At 45.1% G+C, this 18,842-nt stretch overlaps 1 protein-coding gene and 1 pseudogene across 1 annotated transcript in view; both read right to left on the minus strand.

Annotated features, from left to right (window-relative positions):
• The window catches only part of LOC149356976 (uncharacterized), a 592,868-nt gene that overhangs the window by 288,782 nt on the left and 285,244 nt on the right, over nucleotides 1–18,842 (minus strand). The gene's annotated exons all lie outside the window — the stretch shown is intronic.
• LOC149356980 (TATA-box-binding protein-like) lies at nucleotides 14,725–15,233 on the minus strand (annotated as a pseudogene).

Raw genomic sequence — 18,842 nt, forward strand, 5'->3', positions numbered from 1 at the left:
ATCTGGGTGGCTGTCAGTACTGCTGAAACATAGGTCATGGGTATGCCTTCTATCACTAATAGCATCGTGAACGACAAGACTGTGCGGATTTATTAACAGATGTCGCCCCCTCAGAAACTTGCTTCCAAAGACATAAAGAAAGCCTAAAGCCCCTGAAATTGGGTAATGTAGCAATTAACTCCACGCATAGCGATGCAACGCCGCCATTTGAAGAACGCTGTGTACTGCAGCCTTTCTTGTCCCCCATTGGCCGATCGCGGTCATATAGAGTAGAAGAGTTAGCATGATGTTTTTTGTGTTTATATTGTTTATTTCTCTTTGGTCATTTGTTGGCATTCCAGCTGTTTTGCTTTAAAGCTCTCGGGAATAATGCATCTGCATCTGTATGTGTGTGTTTGTGTACGCACCTGTTCAAAAGTTTCAGTTGTCGTAATTTGTTGCGCGTCTGGATGACATTGACCTGACCAGCGAAGAAATATTTCTGTGATCTTGGCTGTTATCTGCGCCCAACCCGTTAGTCAGTTGGCCATGCTCACAGTGTGGTGAAATAGGCATATTTTTAAATTGTGAAATGTGCTTCATCAAGTGATCAGCATGCCTTTTCCAGTTTGATCCAGTTTTCCAGTTGTAAATGTCTGATATTCTTCACTCCTCAAGTCACTCGCCAACAAGAAGTGATGCCATCCACGTAAGACCGTCATTTTATTTCCTTGTGTGCAAGCTTATAAGCATAGCAAGCTCACTCTCCATGTTCAGTAAAGACTTAGAGCAAGTGTGTGTGTAGTCTAAGTGAACAACAAATGTTTTCCAAAAACTCCGTCAAAGTGAACAAAACTTACAAATGAAGTTAATGATGGACGTTAGCTACCATTTATTTAAAAGATTTCATCTAGAGTTTTCTTTTTTAACTGCTAAATTTCGTGTAATTGTTTCCAGAACTTTTCCTTCTGTTTAGGGGCATGCCGTGCAGGATTTATATATTTCTCTATATTGTTGACTCATCTTGCTGTCATGAGGGGCAGTGCGACTGCTAGTTTTCCTCGACCGTATATGTCAGTCATGGTGTACCACCACAGGTGAAGTTATAGCCTCTGGAGTAGGGGTGAAATTTTCTTCTGCAAGGCATTCAGTGGCTTATGATCTGACTGGATTGTTCTTTCACATCTCTACAACTCCACAATTTCTTTCACAAGCTGTGTGCAGTAGAATGCCTTGCTGCAATAGCTGCACTCGTAAGCATACTCTGTAGTGTGGATTCTCTGGTGTCTCTTGCAATGACTGTAGCATAGCCACACTCGGGGCACAGGAAGCGCTTTCAGCATCCTTCCAAATTTTGTTGCAGAGATGAGGTGCAGCTACTCTTAGCTGTGACCAAACCTGCGCAGAGAAACAACACATGGATCTCCCTAGATATGAAAGGTAATGCCTCAATGCTTTGATAACAGCTGGCCTCTAGGTTAGTTGATAAATGGTGAGGATGCTCCAACTCAAGCTGATCAGATATAGTGAAAATCGAAGAGCCAAGCCTCGCCTAAGACCATGCAGTCCTAAAATAAAAGCTGTTCTCTTTTTATACTAGGCCCATATTTCACATCACGAGGACAGCAAATCATGAACGAGCACATGACTCAAAAAACACTTGCTTTTGCAGCTGAGCAGAGCAAAAACTACAAACATTACATCCCATTACATGACTTTATCTGTGTATGTCATGACTTGTTACAAAGAGAGAAGCACACATTTATTACTTGCTAGCTCACAGGCATTGACCTGCTCACAGTGCAAGGTTGCAGGGCAGCACTTCCCCTGAAGCACACCACAACAAACAAGAATCCGCAGAACACAATTGAACTTTCATCTGCTGCTGTCGTTCCTGCACTCTGTGATGCAGCTTTTCCAGCCATGTCAACACTGTGCATGAAAAAAAAATAAGAGGTGTGAGGCATAAATAAAGTTTGAAGTCATAGCAATTGAAAACATGCATAGATGCTAACCATGTTAGTAACAAGGCTATTTCTACAGTGTGTCCCAAAAATGACAGGTGGATTTTGAAAATGAATAAAAAAAAGATGGAATGAGATAGAATTGTATTGTTTGTAGCCTTACGCTTAGGAAATCGGAATTTTTATTTTCACCTCGATGGCTACGTCAACAAGCAGAACTCGCGATTTTGGGGAAGTGAAAATCGTCATATTGCTGAACCACATCATCCCTGCATTCACCAAAATTATTGGTATGAGCTGCGGTTTCCTCAAAAAGAATAATAGGGCCATTTTTTCAAGAGCAACCGGGTAAATGCAATATCTTGGGATACTGGAAGAATTTGTGGCAATTCATACTGCTTGAGAGGACTGTCCGAACGCTCCTGGTTCATGACAGATGGCGATTTTCCGCACCGAATGCGTGCACTATTTGATTTCTTGAACGAACATTTCAGTGAGCGTGTGATTGCCTTGGATTGCAACAAGCATACAGGAATTGGCAGGTATCGTCTCCTTATTCGCTAGACTTGACGCCCTGCAACTTTTTTCTGTGGGGGTACCTGAAAGATTTGGTTTACCACCAAACTCCACAAACAATTGCGGAGCTGAAGCAGCACATCTGTGCGGCATGAGACAATTCCAAGTGACATGTTACAACGGATGTCTAGGAACTTTTGCCTCAGACTGCGCCGAGTTGTCGCAGCATCTGGTGGTTACATTGAAAATGTCATTCTTTAGTTTTTTGCAACAGTCCTACCAAATTTTTATACAGGTGTTTTATATTTTATAGTTATCAGCACCACCTGTTGGTGGAAATATAAACTAAATTTGAATTTTGAAGGGATAAAATTCCCTAATTTCCTAAGCGTAGGGCCGCAAACAATACAATTCTATCTCATTGCGTCTTTTTTTTAATTGATTTTCAAAATCCATCAGTCATTTTTGAGACACACGGTATATAATTATAGTTACTTAAGGTTTCATACACAATAACGTATAAACAGCAGGAGTTGCAAGGACAGAGTTTTATCTTCGACTGACAAGGGCCTACAAACAGCAGGAACTGAACAATCACTGTCATGGGGAAGCCATCAAATAAAACCTCACTGTTTCATTGTCAACATCCTAAAAGCAATGCAATACTTGTTGAAATAAACACATCTCCTGCCTTTTGCAACAGACTGAAAACCCAGAAACCTGGTTATTTAGCTACTTGGGAAGAATATGTAAGCATCCATGCAGTGCAAGCTTGATATGTGGTTGGGAGGCAAGTGTATTAATGTGTATGCTGTGTAAACTGCATCAGGTGCCAAGCCATCTGCTGCCAGCATCATTTGCATAAAACATCAGGTCAAGCATGTTAACTGTTTGAGTAGATTTACACCTAAGAGGGCGTACTTCCTGGCTGGACGAAAGTGGAACTTGGCATCGCCATTCCAAAAGCAAGCAGTTGTGTTTATTATGGTTATAAATACAATTGTGAATAATCATTGTTGCGTAATATAACAAAAAGTTCTTGGGGACTTTTTCCTTTCTGCATTGCGTACATTACAAAAAACAGCAAGCAAATGTAAAAACACCATCATACAATGACAACTTCAAACAGGGTCATGCATAACACAATCCTCTAGATGCATTTATAGAATCTCCTCCAGTCTTAGTTAGAATCATGAACTAATAAATGCTGTCGCTGTTTGAAACAATGCTATTTATTATAACAAAAACAGTCTCTAGTTCCAGGGCCATGACTACCTGGTGTTATCTAATCTAGTCTGCTTTTAAGATAACTATGCCCTGCCCCTGCCAGGCCAATCATGTCCATCAAAACCAAAAAAACCAAACCAAAAATTCATCTCATGCATCCAGATAAGTATAGCACGCGGAATCAGCACATTGAATTTAGATTACTAGAGCACTGAAGAAATAGCTGCTTAAGCAACTATTTCAGGCATTTCATAAAAACGTACCAGTGTGTAGTTGTTGGAAATGTCTCTTGACAAGCGCCTCAGGAAAGCGTTCAAATTCTCATTTTCTCTCACCCACGCATACAGCCTTCGGGTGTTGCCACATCTGACAATGTCGCCGAGGTATTCGATTTGTTCTGTCCCAAGGAGTGTCATGCTTACGTCCAGTACTTGGATGCTCTTGTTTCTGGAGAGCGACTCGAATATGGTTGTCCAGCTCATCTTCGTGTCACCCAAACCATCATGGAAGCAGTTGAAGCGCACCTTCTTGAGCGTGGTCATTGCTTCGATGTAGGAGGCGATGGCAGTAGAGAGATCTTTGTGGGACGCATATGTTTTGATGTCGAGCATTAGTGATGTCAGGTTCCTCAATGGGGTGAGCTCATGCATCAGCCTCGATAGCTTCCCAGTACTAATGGAATATAGCACAAGCGGGCTCAAATGTCGACGACGCTCTTGCAGTGAAGGAGGCTGAAGATTTCGCCATCGAAGAACAAAGGATCGAGGTTAGGTAATTGCTGCTGCAAGTATACGAGGTGCAACGCGGGAAGGCTTCGCCTTTCCTTCTACCGCATTCCTTCCTTTGCTAGCATTAGCAGCTTTCCGCACAGTTGAATTTAGGGCTTCAAATTTGATCCATTTTCTCTTGGCCCTTTTCCTTCTTCGCCTAGACTGTTCCGCATGCGTCTCCTGATCACACCTAGCTATCTAGTTTTTCAGTCGCACCCCAGAAACCTTCCTCCAATTCACAACTGGCCTCTGTGCCTTTGCAGCAGGGTGTGCGCTCCAAGCAGCTGACAAACGGACATGAAGCTGCCCCTGAGATCCTCAGCTCATTCCTTTGGGGGTTGTCCTCTCCAGCTTGTCTGTCGTTCTGAGTAGAATTTCTACATTGCACTGCTCATCTACAACTGAGTTCTCTTCTCTGGAAGTCTGGCTCTTGCCCTGCTCAGCTACAACTGAGTTCTCTTCTCTGGAAGTCTGGCTCTTGCCCTGCTCAGCTGCAACTGAGTTTCCTTCTCTGGAAGTCTGGCTCTTTCCTGCTTGGAGGGTTTCCCTCCAAATGTTAAAACGTAGAAGTCTTAAACACACTGCTTGCACCTCTGCAAGAACATTCAGGCACAACAGAAAAACACTGCTGAGGCACTACACTGGTGTCAGGCACTACAGTGCTGTAGACAACGCAGTGGCCAGCAGTTCACCATTTGGCAGAGCACCAGTGGCTGACGAAACAAAGTGTACTCTTTAACCACTTTCTCATTTATTCCATGATTGCTGTCTTCGTCTGTCAAAGCATAGTAGCTCTGCTTACGGTTTTTATAATTTTCACTCTCTTTAATATAGCTTAGTTTGCCTGAGGCATTGTGATTTTCACCTGCAAATGAACTGGAAGCCACTTTGAGACCTTCCAAAGTAGCGCTCGGGCACAAAGTGCTCTGCTAATTTGACGAGGTGCGCCGCGCACAAGTGTGGCGCTTGCTGCTGCTCACTTATCGAGAACAAAGCCCTGACAAGCACTAACATGCTGCTGCGTCTCAGCGCTCCCTGTTCATTATCAGGGGAGCAGCTAAGGCTAGCAAGCCTACTCCCCTCCCTCAAACTGAGTTCTCTTCTCTGGAAGTCTGGCTCTTACTGCTATCTTCTTGTTCAGCAGCCTCTCCTTCTTCGAGCGCCAGCATTAACAAGGTAGCCTCTTCCGATCTTTTGTCACTGATGCCACTGTGACACCTCAACTGGCCCTTACCGCGGTCACTACTGTCTAAAGGGTTTTCCTTTGTTTCAACTTGGAAACCTTTTCTGATAGAAAAATCTCCTTTTTCGTGTACTGCCGGTCCGACGCTTATATCGGCTCTCCCAAAAAGGTCCCACTCTCAACAGTCCCTACAAAGGTGTCCGTTGCCCTTCCTACCTCATTTGTAGGAGAATCCTCGTGTAGACGCTATCTCTGAAGGCTCTCGCTCTTAGCATTGCATCTGACTAGTCTGGACACGGTTTCAGATTCTGCGGTTTTCCTTGGACCACCGTAAGGGTTGCACATGTTCCCTGCCACATCCCTCGTGGTGTCACGATTTATCAACTTGGCTGCGGTCACAGACTGCGGGTCTTATCTGCGGACCCATTTCATAAGCATCGCTTGATCTTTCAGGAGTTCCAGCTCTCGCCCCACCATCATTTCTTCGTATTTTGATTTCGAGTTCCAATCGCTTTAGCTCCCTTATTTCATTTTCAGCTTCCCATTTTTGCCGCTGTTTCTCTCTTTCCCACTCCCGATCAGCTGCCTCCTTACGTGCTTTTTCTCCCGATGGGCTTTCGCTTTAGACTCCTGGTTGGGTTTTTCTTTGCGGGCTTTTCCCTCCTGTATCCATCCAAGTTCCATGTATCTGCAAGCTGATCGTTATTCTTGACGTGTTTAAGAATGATTTTGCAGAGTTCAATTTTGGTTATTTTACTAGGCACTTGTACCGACAGTTCCTCACATATCAACAGCAAGTCCAACCCACACTTTCATTAGTTCCATGACAATGCTTTCTCTGTTTTGGCTCTGCTGTCTCAAAAATGCCTTGAGAATAACCCCTCTTAAATGAAGGGTCCCTGATTCCCAGTCAAGATTATTCTCTGAATCTGAAGCCTCGGAAATCCTATAGCAAAAGCCAAAATGCTCACCCGTAGAGAAAGCCCAATGTCGCACGGTCAATCCCAGTTGCTGCCAACCAGTGTTAAAGACGGAGGGGCCCTGGAGATGACTGCCTCTCAGCCCGGCAAGTCCCGGCTCCGAAGGATGGTGTTGAACTCCGATAAGGAGAAAACTGTACAGAAAGTTTATTTTACATATTTACAGTCGAGATGGGAGTGCTCCGGTCACAAAACAACATCCGTTAAATAGGGGCCAGATTCCCCAGATCCTTGACTGGGGAATAAAGTTCGGAGAACGATGACCAATCAGGTGGGCAGATGTAGACACTGGTGGTACCACCCACGGCAGGGCCGATGCTGGGCTCTCTCGCTCTATCGCAGCTAGGTCGATGGGAAGGGGAAGACAGTCATGAAACACTGATGCATCACCTTGACCACTGCGGCAAGTCTTCTGTGCGTTGCCTCCGTGGGAAAGAAGTCTCCTGCAGTCTCCCTGCAGGTGAATGAACGTCCTCGAACTCCCCCGCCGGATGACCGAAGCATGAGACCTCTGTCGAGGACACAGCCATCTTTCAATTAGCAGCCTCAGCCTGACCTTGCATAGCAACACACCTTCCGGCGACCCGAGGATGGACTTGGCCACACTACCGCCGCCGCCATCGTCTTCTTCTGCCGCTGCTGTCGCCAGCCTGTGCCGCATCTTTTCTTTGCAATGAGTCACGTCCAATACTAATTCTTCCCAGGCCTGTGTTCGCCGATCTTAACAATGCCTTTCACTCTCGCGCTTCCCTTGATAACACAGCCAGTGAAAACGTAGTGCGTTGTCCATTCCGCCTACTGCATGCTTGCCTTCCGACTTCCCAGCTACTGCGCTTTGTGCGAGTAAATGTGGTAGTAGGGGCAGAGCTACCCGGTGTCCATGCAACGCGCTGTCGCATTGGAACTGCTTGATTCTCGTGATTCTTAATTATATCTTTATCCTACACATTCAGAGACCAGAGCCGTTGCATTATTCTTTTAGATATTTTGTGTACGGTAGTGGGTCGGCACAAAGGTTTCCTACTGTCGATGCGTTGCCATATGTGGTGACGTGATACGATTAAAATGTATACTCGTCTGATTGAACCCTTGTGCATTACCAAGTTGCATTATATATTGGTCATTTTTCATCGTTCTTTACATGACCAGAAGCCACAGTTTTGACAAGAAAGGCTCCATCGGAAAGGGTCTATAACCATCGTTCTGATGCACTGTATTTGAAATACCTACACTTAAATCTGAACGGCGCAAGGGAATGAACGCAGGAAGATAGGAAGGCCGCCTTTCTGTCTTCCTGTGTTCGTTCCCTTGCACCATTGAAAAGGCAGCCTGAACACGACACTAGCCTTATCACGTGTCAAATCGTGTTCTTTCACGCCTTTTTTATTCGCACCTGTGCAATAAGTTTTTTTTCGTCAAGTGAGAGGCGACCCCTTAACTCACGTTAGCTTCCATCCAGAAAGCAGTGGTGCGCATCGGCCGTCAAAAGAGGCTGAAGAAAATCATCCTTGCTATCGGAGAAGTGAGCCAGCGGAGCATCGCAAGAACTTTAGGTTGCACAAGATCCTCTGTAGACCCCACTGTCTACACGTACCGAGATGAGGACCGTTCATAAGACTAACTGCGGCAGATCTGCTAATCGTGGCAGCTGTCAACTTGAGTCGGCGCTCATTGTTCAGAAGCTTTGACGAGAGCTGGCATTGACAGCGTCTCTGCCAACGATTCGCCACAGGCTGCATGCGACGGGGCTTCGTAGCCGCATTGCGTATCAAAGGCCTCGACGTTTTGAAAGGGAGAAAGCAGCACATCTGAAGTTTGCACGTGAGCACCAGGCCTGGGGTCCAGACGAGCACAAGGTAAGAGCACCTTTCATCATTAACAACTTGATATGTACCGAACTAGAGAAAGTTATAGTAAGCGTGAATTATAATACTTAGACTGCAATTTGGATAACTATCTCATCGATTCATGGGTCACACAAACTTCACTGAATGCATCTGTATCGGTCTGCCTGTCCCTGAAATTATTCATATTGAAGTAAATCGTGACTTATGGGAAAAAAAGGACGAAGAAAGGCTCGTCGACCGTGGAGGACGTGCTTGTTTTGGGAACCATTTTGGACGCTCAATCTACTGTTCACGACTGATTTGTTCCAGATTCGAGGCAAGATACAACCAGCAAGTTGTTGCCAGCGGGCGGTGTGGGATCAGTGTGTGGGGAGCTGCCATGCATGATGGGCTTCGACCCCTCCACCGCATCGACGGCATTCTCACTTGTGAGGATTATTTGGACATACTTCAGCGGGTATCGCTCCCATTTCTACTGGGTTGACCTTTCGCTGACGTCGTTGAGAAGCCCTCTTCACACGTCCAAGTGCACCAACTGCTGGCTAGCTGCAGCTGCTGCGCTTTTTTCACACCGCCGCATAAGCAAGAAAACAGGGATGAATTTCTATGAGTGCAAAATGGACGCTATTAATTTGCACACAAATTAGTCGCGAGGGCTCATTTTTTTATTACGTCCAAAAAATAGGGACAGAATTCTTACAAGAAAAAAGTTTATTCTCAAAACTATTCAATTTTGCCTCGCCCATCTGACGGACATTCCATTACGTTTCCTTAACAGGTGACCAATCAGTGAACGCAATCAGTGAAATTGAACGCAAAGCGGTTTTGCACTGTATTCGTAATGTGTATACGCCAACAAATTACAGAGAATATGAGTACTGCCGGAGGAAATATTTCTTTCATTGATTTTTGCTAAGTTATGCACGAATCTAAACTTATTTTTTAGTAAAATTCTTGTTCGCATATTTTTTGCACAAACCCTTCCTTTACAGGGTTCTAAAGGTGCTCACAGAATAATTCGGAACGCTGGACAGGAGGCCACTCGCCGGCGAAGCACGCTCGCGGAATAGAGAGACTGACTGCGCGTGCACGGCCTCCCTAACTAGCGAGCCTCCTTCCCTAGTGCACCTAGATTAGAGCTGCCTTGCACCAAAAAGGCTAGTGCTTTGGGCTTCTTAGCTCTGAGAATGGGGCTGTGCGAGCGATGTCTGTTACACGCTGTGTGTTCACGCGCTGTCTACTGTAATCTCGACACGTGCGGCTTGCTTGCCGTGTGTTCACTCCAGTATCTGCATTCATATTGCGAGACAGTCACATGCTCTCTGCCGTTCACTCTCTGACAGAACAGATATCTACTCATTTTTTAAATCTCCTAAGCCGGGTATGGAAAATCCTTCTTGCACAGTTCCTCCCTCAGCTTAATTTTCTGTCGTGAATGAAAGCGCCATTATAGCAAAAGCGAGTCACCTCGAGCGCTATAGGAAGCGATTCGAAGTGCTTCCTTTAGCTCCCTCTGAGCCACTTTGCTTTGATGACACGTCTTTCCATGCGATACCACAGTACAATTCATCTGTGTGTCTGTGCATCGTAGACCAGCCAAATGCTCACAGCTAGAGCATGGCTACCCGGACTACACATCGTGTGGTGCATTTTAAACTTGCAGGCCGCCTTTCGGCTCAAGGAAGGGGGAAGGTCACGTACTCAGCCCTCTAAAGTGTGTTCCCTGAATGCGCTACAGCCGGAGTGCACTCATCTGTGAGTGACACTCCACTTGCGATGTTTAGGTTTGACAAAGTGCACTTATAGCGAGTGACGCTCTCTATAAGTGCACTTAACTTGCCCGCTTGACAGAGCTATAATAATGCAATTTGCAATCTACTACTCAAATTTTGATGAATTTTATTATATGGTGGTAAACATGAGGGTGAGCTGAGCAGTGTCCATCCCCATTAGAGGCTCCATGCACCAAGGAGAAGCTTCCTTTTATTTTTCAGATTTCAAGCTCCCATGGCAGTGACAGCTATCCTATTTCATTGTCTGCAATAGTAAAAAGGTGGTGGTGCCGAAGAAAATAAGGTGATGCCTCAAGAAAAAGAGGCAAAAACAAAGTATAGCATTCTTCAAAGAATGCCGCTTTACTCGCGGGCTTTAGCACCATGATTTACCCGCAAGTTTGTCAATTATTTCATCCGGACAAAGCTTAAGCACAATGACAGTGATTCTGGCATTGAAACCAACAAACGTACCTAGTACATCAATGAGTGTCATGTCGGTTGGCAGTCCCTAAATGGCTTCTGCTGAAGACCGACTGAGCAGGAGCACATCGACTGCCATTTCTTGTCTAAAAGTGCGCCCAAACAAATGGCTTCTCCATTACTAGGCACGAGGTTAGGTATCAGCCATAGAAGCAGCCTGAAGACTCCTTCCCTCATATGTTCTTGGGTGATGCAAGGTGAGGCTACCCATCCATACCTTGACTGCCACGAGCAGTGCTGCTGGCAGAAATATCTTCCTGCTAATTTCCAAATACGCATGCACACACATACACACACTGGAACAAATGTCAGTGGTGCAAGTAAGCAAAAAACAATACAGAAGCTATATGGCAGTTAACAAAGCAGTACTATTTGCAAACCTATCCTGTAAAAGATTTCACCATTGAGAGAAGTAGTCATGAAATGAAACATTTTCAAAATTAACTGATTTCACTTCATCTATTCGCTATATCTAAAAGAAGAAAGGCACCCTGCATTCTCCTCCAGTTTTGTTTGTAGTGTTTGTACCAATGGCTCACACTTTCTAAAAACATTGCTCTCAGTTGAAGTATGTTGTTGTCGTAACTTGGCAAAACAGGAATAGTCTGTGCTTAATGTGTTTGGCTTAACATTATACTGTTAAAAGGTAATAACTGCAGAAAAATTTTGGAAATCTGCTGGTCTTAAGGGAGTGTTCTTACTGAATAATTCTCACCTCATGTTCTGTGACATCCTACGCCTGCAGTGGTGAAGCACAGAACACACATGCAGAAAAGCTGACGCCGTCATTGGTCGCGAGGGAAAAATTCCCAGAGAAGCAACCTAGGTGGCAGGTGGGCCACCTAGGTCATGTGAACCTTGCGACAGCCATCACAACCTGCCCGCCAGATTGTGAGCAAACTGCCCAGCGTGTCAGGAAAAAGTTAAATTTGATTTCATCTGATGGGGTTTAACATCCCAAAGCGACTCAGGCTATTGGGGATGTCGTTGTGGCTGACTTCAGTAATTTTAGACCACCTGGGGTTCTTTAAAGTGCACTGACATTGCACAGTAAATGGGCCTCCAGCATTTCATCTTCATCGAAATGTGACCGCCCCGACCAGGATCGAATCCGCTTCTCTCGTGTTAATGACTAGTTGCGACAGGTTGCTCGAGAACAGCCTGGATCTCATTCATTATTGGTGCTGCCAATTCAAGGCTAGGAGTGGTATCAGGGCTCCCTACGACCTATGAATTCAAAGTAAACAATGACGAATTCCATATCTATGGGGGCATTAACCCAGTAACACTATAGCATCATAACATTAACGTGGAGCTTAAGTTTCCTTTTTCCTTCTCATCTGCACTTTCACTAATGTCAAAAAAAATTTGAGTGGCAGGGGTTTAGCAAGCATGAGTTCATAAAGAATAAAAAGGTTTGTCCTGAATGAAAATTTGCACACAATAGCAGCATGTGCCCAGAAGAAAGAGAAAAGCAATGTATGCTGCAAAAAATTTGTCGACTTGTGCACTACTAGATGGCATTCAGATGAGTGGAACAGCACATGCATGAAAAGAATTCTTTTTATCTCCAATCATTCCTTTTCATGAAGGGTACTTTCCAGCTGATTTTAGAGCCTGCTTCGAAGAGTCCAGCCCTCCATGAGTAGGCTTTTCTATAGCCACCTTATCTTAAAGAGAAAAGGAGCTGGAGTTAATTGTGAAAGGTTCAATTAATTCTGTTCATTTTCTACAGCAGTGATCCGCAATTTCACTCTGGAGATAAAAAGGCCTGGATACTTTTCAATTGTTCCGGCTCCAACAACGAGTGAAAAGCTGAAGTTCTATCAAGAAGCAGACCACAGCAGCAAGACCACAGTTCAAACTGACACTGACTGTGCAGCCAAGTTTTGCAGCAGGCATTTGCTGCAAATTAAAGTAGAATATGCGAATCTACGATATGGGCAGTGTCAAAAAACTAGCGAATTATACCCATGCTGTAGACCCTACAGCTGCCACTGCACCTTTCCAGGCTCCTGCAGAGTCCACAGACACCTATTTTTTACAATCCAGCTAGATGTGGATATAAGTGTAAGTAAAATGTTTTGCACAGAAATTATGAAACAGCAGACATTATTGTGGTTCTTTTGCCAGGCAACATTTTATGTCAGCATCAAAAAAAGTCCCTAAGCTAAGGTGGTGATGACAAACAACACAGAGTGGGGACCATGGTGGAATTGGTAAAGCCGGAAGGCATGGTGGAGGTCGCCAGCGAACAATGTCTCCTGAAGCGACTACTGAGCATGGGCCAGCCAATACAGTAGATCTCGTCCAACTTGAAGCAAAGCAGTGGCTTCTTTCCAATAAAAGTGCAGTGATAAATCCTAGGCCCAGAGGCATTGATCACATCACTCACATCATTGCAGAAGGTGCATGTTCGTTGCCAAGTTAGCCATGTTCTCAGATCATTATGGAGATAGCCATTCTGAAGTGCTAACATTGTGGCAACAAAGCGTCACTTGGCCTCCCAAACACAGATACTCCTGCAAAAGAAAATAACTGCAAGAGAGCCTTTTAGCTCAGCCAGTGATGGCAGCAGAGTAGGAAACGGGGTGGAACTTACCACGCTAAAAGACATTGCGGACGTCACCCGCAAATGTAGTCTCAAAACAACAACAAAGCGTCTACCTGGCGCAGTAGCTCAGTAGTTAGGACACTCGGCTACTGAGCCGGAGGATCTTGGTTCAATACCAGCCACAGCAGCCACGTTTCGATAAGGGCGAAACACAAAATGCGCCCATGTGCAGTGCGACTGTGGTGTAAATTAAATTGACACCTCCCACTATGGTGTTCCTCATGAGCCTCAGGAAGTAAACCCTCCCAATTTACAATTTTTGTAGATATCGTCCAATCTAAAGCAATGTAGTTGCTTCTTTACATAGTACTGCAGTGCAATGATCGTTAGTGGCATGACACTGGTGGACTGTACTAGAGGACTGCTGTAATAGTACCACTCCACACCTGCACAGTAAGGTGCAAAGGTGTTTTTTTTCATAAGAAGCCATGCAGTCAACACTATGAGCCACTCCACACTACTGCAGTTTTCACAGGATTGCATGTTAACAGTGAAAGTCAGCATTTATTATGCTATGAAATTGTTTAAGATTAAATTCTGCTACACTCTGATGCATTTCCAGTTCAGTCGTAATTTGTTATTTATTATTTCTTAATTGTGACGGGAGCAGACTGCTACTGCCGTTTAGCAGCAATACGAAGATCATCTTCACCTCGAGCAACAAGCCTCAGATTACCATGCTTTGCAGTTACTATCCATGAATAAAAGTTTGTGCTGTCACCCAGTTACTTGTGATGGCATCGCAACAATCCTTTGAGTGCTTGATATAACGAACCAGTATTGTTCACTACAAACATTGTGAAAGCCTGCATTTTGTCTGTACGATCCAGTGTTCTCACCCAAGTTTTACAGTACACACTGCAAAATGAAGGTGTATATCAGGTCATTCACAATGTGTGTTTAATGTTTTTGCCACCTGTTCAAGAAATCAGATATATTTACACTCTAATTCAATTACACCCTCTGGATGCGGTGACGGGCCAGACTTGAATAGTTGAGGCAGCAGCGCAATGAAATAAAACGGAAAACAATTTCATGCGCAGAGTGCAAAAAGCACGCATGCACCATACTTTTCAATACAATTATTCGAGATAGATCTGCCAATGGACGTACTCAACTGGACGTCCGTCGGCGGGAGAAACATATACCATTTAGCCTCCTATCGGACGGCCGACGGACATCCACCGGCTGTTTGTGGCTGTTCAGCGAACGTCCGGAACATCCAAAATAGACCTGCACCGGCCGTCCGGAGGATATCGCTGGCTGCTGGGGATCCGAGTCTCGGCTGGGCTGGCATGTGGAGCGCTCCCCTGTCGACGCAGCAAATAAAAATTCCCCGAAGAACTGTTGTGCACACCTCACAACACTAGGGGCTGAGAAACCCCACTGTCAACCAATGCGATAAGCCTTCAGCAGTGGGTAGATATTCTTGAATGCTTCATAAAAGTCATCCCGTGTTTTGCCACCTGTGAACACTATTTTTCCGGAAACAAATATGAGAAGTGTGATTTGGGGTTTCATCATACGGTAGACCAGTCCCGCAAACAGTTGAGGTTCGTAACTCGCGAACGGTCTTCCCGCCAGGAGGAGACTTTCGAGACGTATGCGAAAGCCGACGTCACAGCTGACCACCATGTTCTCAACCTTGTAGTTGAGGAAATGCGCGTCAAATCCCAACTTCTGAATGATTCGGGCAAACTTCCTTGCAGCTAACTTGGCTTTCAATTCATCTTTGGCTCCGCTGCACAGCATCCTTCCGTACTGGAAGACCAGAGCCGTGGCCCTGGGCTCTTTTATGCGCATGATGAGTGCTGGATGACGGTGCGGCTTGTACGGGCGTGCAGGGCGATCTCCTTCAGATCCAGCTCACAGCCCAGGCTCATCGATGTGACGGCGTTCTGGACATGAGGGAAGACATCAGTATCTCCAAGCGGGGGAGCCTTGGGCGCAACACTCGGACCTGGCATTGAGATCGAGAGATTTGGGCGTACCGAGGAAGCCGCCAGGCGAGCACCGGAGGGCTTCCATTCGGGGTACTCATCCTTAATCTCCTGCTTAACAATTCGATGCTCCGCCGGAGAGTTTTTGTATTTTGTTGGGACCTTGTGTTTTTTTGTTTCTCATGGATATGTTTTTGCTTACATCTTCAAGGGTTCAATTCTATTCATTTTCTGGAGCAATGACCATTCCAGTCCAATTTTACTCTGGAGGTAAAAAAGCGTGGATAATTTTCAGTCGTTCCTGCTCCAACAACGTGTAAACAGCTGAATTTCTATCACAGATGGAGACCACAGCAGCAAGACCACAGTTCAAACTTGCACTGACTGTGCAGCAAACTTTTCAGCAGGCAGTTTCTTCAATTATAGTAGAGACTATGCGAATCTACAAGATGGGCAGTGTCAAAGAACTAGCGAATAATATCCATCCTGTAGACCCTACAGCTGCCTCTGCACCTTTCCAGGCTCCTGTAGAGTACACATATGCCTATATTTTACAATCCAGCTAGATGTGCATATAAGTGTAAGTAATGTGTTTTGCACAGAAAACATGAAACAGCAATCATTATCGTGGTTCTTTTGCTAGGCCACGTTTTATGTCAGCATCAGAAAAAGTCCCTAAGCTAAGGTGGTGATGACAAACAACAGACTGGGGACCATGGTGGAATTGGCAAAGCCGGAAGACATGGTGAAGGTCACCCGGGAACAATGTCTCCCGAAGCGACTACTGAGCATGGGCCAGCAAATACAGTAGATCTCATCCAACTTGAAGCAAAGCAGTGGCTTCGTTCCACCAAAAGTGCGCTGATAAATGCTAGACCCAGAGGCATGGATCACATGACTGCATAAGGTGCATGTTCGTTGCCAAGTTAGCCATTTTCTCAGAGGTCAGTATGGAGATAGCCACTCTGAAGAGCTAACATTGTTGCATCAAAGAGCCACTTGACCTCCCAAGCACAGATAGTGCTGCAAAAGAAAATAACTGCAAGAGAGTCCTTAAGCTAAGCCAGTGACGACAACAAAGTGAGAAACCTGGTGGAACTGACTAAGCTAGAAGTCAGTTTGGAGGTCACCCACAAATGCGGTCTGTCGAAGATACTACAAAGCATCTACGTGCTGTGGTGGCTCAGTGGTTAGCGTTCTCGGCTATTGAGCCGGAGGATCTGGGATCTACAGCGGACGTGCTTCGATGAAGGCGAAACACAAAACGCGCCCGTGTGCTGTGCGACTGTGGTTTAAATTAAATTGAAGCCCGCCACTACGGTGCCCCTCATGGGCTTCTAGAAGCAAAACCGCCCAATTTTCAATTTTTGTAGATCTCATCCAATGTAAAACAAAGTAGTGGCTTCTTTACATAATGCTACTGTGCTATGTGTGTTAGTGGCACAACACTGGTGGAGTGTGCTAGAGGACTGCTGTAGTAGTACCACTCCACAATTGCACAGTAAGGTGTCAGTGTGGTTTACTGCATAACAAGCCATGCAGTCAACACTGAGAACCAGTCTGCACTACTGCAGTTTTCACATTTTTGCATGTCAACACTGAAAGTCAGCATTTATTATGCTATAAACTTTTTTAAGATTAAATTCTGCTGCGCTGTCATGCATGCTCAATTCAATCGTACTTTCTTATTTATTATTTCTCAATTGTGATGGCAGCAGACTGTTACTGCCATTTAGCCCAAATACGAAAGACATATCACCTTCCTCCTCGAACAACAATCCTCAGATTACCATGCTTTGCAGTTACTATCCTTGAATAAGAGTTTGTGCGGTCACCTAGTTACTTGTGATGCCATCTCAACAGTCCTTTGACTGCTTGATATAATGAACTGATATTGTTCACTACACACATTGAGAGCCGGCATTTTGCCCCTACCATCCAGTGTTCTCACCTAAGTTTTACAGTACGCGCTGCAAAATGTAGGCATACATCAGATCATTCACAATGTATGTATAATGTTTTTGGCACCTGTTCAAGAAATCAGATATGTTTACACTCTGATTCAATTACAACCTCAGGATGCGGTTACAGGCCAGACTCGGATAGGTGAGGCAGCAGCGCCATTGCGGTTGTCTTCGTTGGCTCATATGAAGCTTCTGGTGCCACAGACTCTTCTTGCCCGGGCACCAAAGCAAGCTCGTGGGAAGCCGGCAGAGGCATCAAGCAGAATTCTGTCTCCGAAAAACAATGCCCCTCCCTTGTAATAATATCTGTGCTGATGTGATCGCAGTCTGAGTTCGAAGCAAAGAAGGTTATTGCCAGGCCATCTACACTGAACATTCGCATCCAGCGATGAGCAGCAATCAAACTAGCTCGCACGATCAGGCATGACTTGGCCCTTGCTTGCGGCTGCCGTCACTAGCCAAGAGAGCCCGCCCCAAGAAGTGAAACACGCGACGACAGCCACATGGACAGTGTCATAATTGGCAGAACCTGAAGACTCGCCAAAGCTTGGTGGACTGGTTGGTATGTTTTGTTCGTCATATTCAATTGAATGTTCGAACAAGCCTGTTTTGTAAGGTGGGTGGTGGCCTTTTAGAGGAGTAGGTGGAAAGTTTTGGGCGCACAGACAATGGCCTTTTTGTCGTAAGAGGGCTGTACTCCTGACACAAGAAAATAGACTGATAACAACCCTAATAAGGGAGACGAGCAACGAAGTCTCCAAGATCATCCACGTCCCTAAGTTCAGATAGGCACGCTTGGCCGTCATTCTCAAAGTCGACGTACCTGAGCAGGAACTGCAACAGTGGGAGACAGAGAGAAGGGTAAGAATTGGATGGTTGTTCTTAGAAGGCCAGCCAAACAGTCAGTTCCGCATATATCAAAATTTGAGAGGATGGCGAAATAGATTCAAGAATAAACTGCATCCACTCTAGTCACGTGCTTCTTACAGCCGGTAGATGAAAACGACCCAAAGCTCAAGAACTTTTCTTTTTCTCCACCAAACCGGGCTTTATCAAACTAAACAGTCCTGTCGCAAACTAGCCTCCAACCTGGATAGCACATGTAAGCGATGTGCAAAAAAAAAACGAATGACACTACTTGGAACGCTGCAAAACAACGGTTGCATCCCAATTTTGGTACGTAGGTCAGAAAAACTGGCGTCATGTGGAAATCAGCCAGTGGCAACTATAAATAGACGAATTACACCGATAGGATTGTCTGAAGTGGAGGTGTGCGGCTTGCTGTGTACGCCATACAGTTGCCTGCCGACGTCACCCTTTTTCTTGCCACCACTGAGATTTTCTGTACCATCTCAGCATACACAAACATACTGCTGGCTTTTATCGTAATGGGTCTAGCAAAGATTTTGCATTGAAACACTTCTGCACGTTACATTTCAGAGCTCTACATATTATCAATACTGCATGTGTTCTACTGATGACAGATTAGCAGTACTTTAACACATCAGAAGTAATGCACCTTATAATACTGACAAATTACAAGGCCCGACGCACACGCCTTACCAAAGTGATCAATGAGAATGACATACCGGTGATCACCAGT

The sequence above is a fragment of the Amblyomma mixtum genome, chromosome 3 (assembly GCF_055824585.1).
Source record: "Amblyomma mixtum isolate Tamu chromosome 3, ASM5582458v1, whole genome shotgun sequence".
NCBI classification, from domain to species: Eukaryota; Metazoa; Arthropoda; class Arachnida; order Ixodida; family Ixodidae; genus Amblyomma; species Amblyomma mixtum.